The sequence below is a fragment of the Hipposideros armiger genome, unplaced genomic scaffold (genome assembly GCF_001890085.2).
Source record: "Hipposideros armiger isolate ML-2016 unplaced genomic scaffold, ASM189008v1 scaffold_249, whole genome shotgun sequence".
NCBI classification, from domain to species: domain Eukaryota; kingdom Metazoa; phylum Chordata; class Mammalia; order Chiroptera; family Hipposideridae; genus Hipposideros; species Hipposideros armiger.
The window spans coordinates 1,879,668-1,881,650 of NW_017731599.1; positions in this window are offsets into that span (position 1 = coordinate 1,879,668).

The following is a 1,983-nucleotide window of genomic DNA, read 5'->3' on the forward strand; positions in this document are numbered from 1 at the left end:
CCTACAAGGATAATAACCTTTTACGATCTATCTGCATCGTTTCTCTGACATCATTTAGGCTTTGCAAGTGTAAAGGGTATTCTCAAAAAAATCTCTATTAGCTCATGAGCATAACCAGAGGTCATTGATAAATTCCAACTATAACCATTTTTAGAAGAGTTGGCACAACAGTCTGTTTTTATTCAATGGCAACTGCAGAAATTTTCTCTGCTGTTGACTTAGCTGCTTCTCGATGTCTTACTTTTGCTTCCAAATGACCCTTTAACAGACGAACCAAAAGTTCTATCAATTTGTGGTTTGCAGAAGATAAGCTTCCAAAAGCACTTTCTAATATAAGTTCTTATAACAAACTTATCTTTACCAACTATTGGGCCAGGTGAGCATTACGGCCTCCTGCTTTATGTGACATTCAATTCCTGTGGCAGGCATTTGTTCATCCTAACATATCACTGGCATCCTATGCCATTTTATAACCTTTCTGCTTCTCCCTGACATGACAATTGTATTAGCATATAGGTGATAATGTGGAACTACTTCATTAACTTGAGGTTAGTCAACAGCCATTTTACTCGGCACTTAATGCAGGAAAACAGTTTCACTTCATTAAAAAACCTACACTTAACTGCTGTTAGACCATAATTGTTCCTAGCTGACACTGAGCTATCTTGTTGGAGTTACCAGAAATATTCACTCACGTAAGAGGACCCAGGACACAGACCTGGTTCAGCAGGAAGGAGATGCACTTAAGATGTGCCATCTAGGGGAAACCCAAAGGATTAAAACCCTATTTTAGCAGAAGAGACGCATTTATATACAGGTGAGTCTTAACTTATGTAAGCTGGAGTAAATGATATCAACTCAATTATATTCACAGATCGGTAGTCTGTGGCTCCCTCCATGCTCGGAGGAATTTTAACCTTTCTCTACTCTACCCCATAAGACACATTATTCTAATATTGCAAATACCAGCTACTAAGTTTGGAGCACTAGCATATAAAACCCAGAACACACAGGCTGACATTTCGAATCCCATGCATTTGACAATACAGCGCTGAGAAAATATAGACAGAGTAGTTTGGTAACTTTTCCAAAGTCCCCAGCTAGTACGTCATGAGCGTAAAAGTCAAATACACATAAGTGTGGGTCTCAGCTTTACATTTTTATCTCTGGGCACACTGTTTCTTTTGGCTAACCTGTTTCTAATCCGTGTGCTGGTAACTCGCAGTGACATTTTTTTGTCCCTGTCAACACCGGATACAAAAGCTATTCCTCCAATGCAATTTGCAGGCACCACTGCAGCTGAGACCCATGAATGTTGTCACAGCATCTGATGCCTGGGTCATAGGCACTGGTGTTAGTAAGGATGTCACCATTTAATTCCCGGAAGATGTCACCAGCTCTGTCCAACAGAGATACTATGTGCTCCTGCTGCTCGGAGTGGTTAAAAACATGCCTTCTATTTGTTGGTTTTAATTTGAGCTTCCTCCTGTAAAGAACTAAGAGTGAATTCTCAAGAGAAGAAGTTCCGAGTGACAGACAAGGCCATTGCCGGTTCATGCGGTACCCCCCACCAAGCATCAGTCTGCAATTAATCTGGACTTGGGAGGACAGGGGGTTCAGAAATCAGGCGATCTTGATTTGTCCTATAAATACTGTCTCCCATGACCTGCTTCAACAATCTTCTCAACTGAGGAGGAACCATTTTAGGGTTTCAAGAAGGTAACCAGTTGCAGTGGTCAAATAGAAGTAGATACACACAGTGGTTTTCAGCCAACTGACCTAGCTACTACGCTTTTATTTTTACAACTAAGGTTTCAATCAGTACAAAGCAAAGAATTCATGAATTTACTGTTGATCCAACAGTGTAGAAATTTGTCTCTAGGTCTATGAAACATAAAATAAAGGAGTTCATTTAGCTATTCCGTATAAGCTTTATGGCCCTTGGACAAACTGTATTTAGAATTCAACTGTCAAATAATAAAT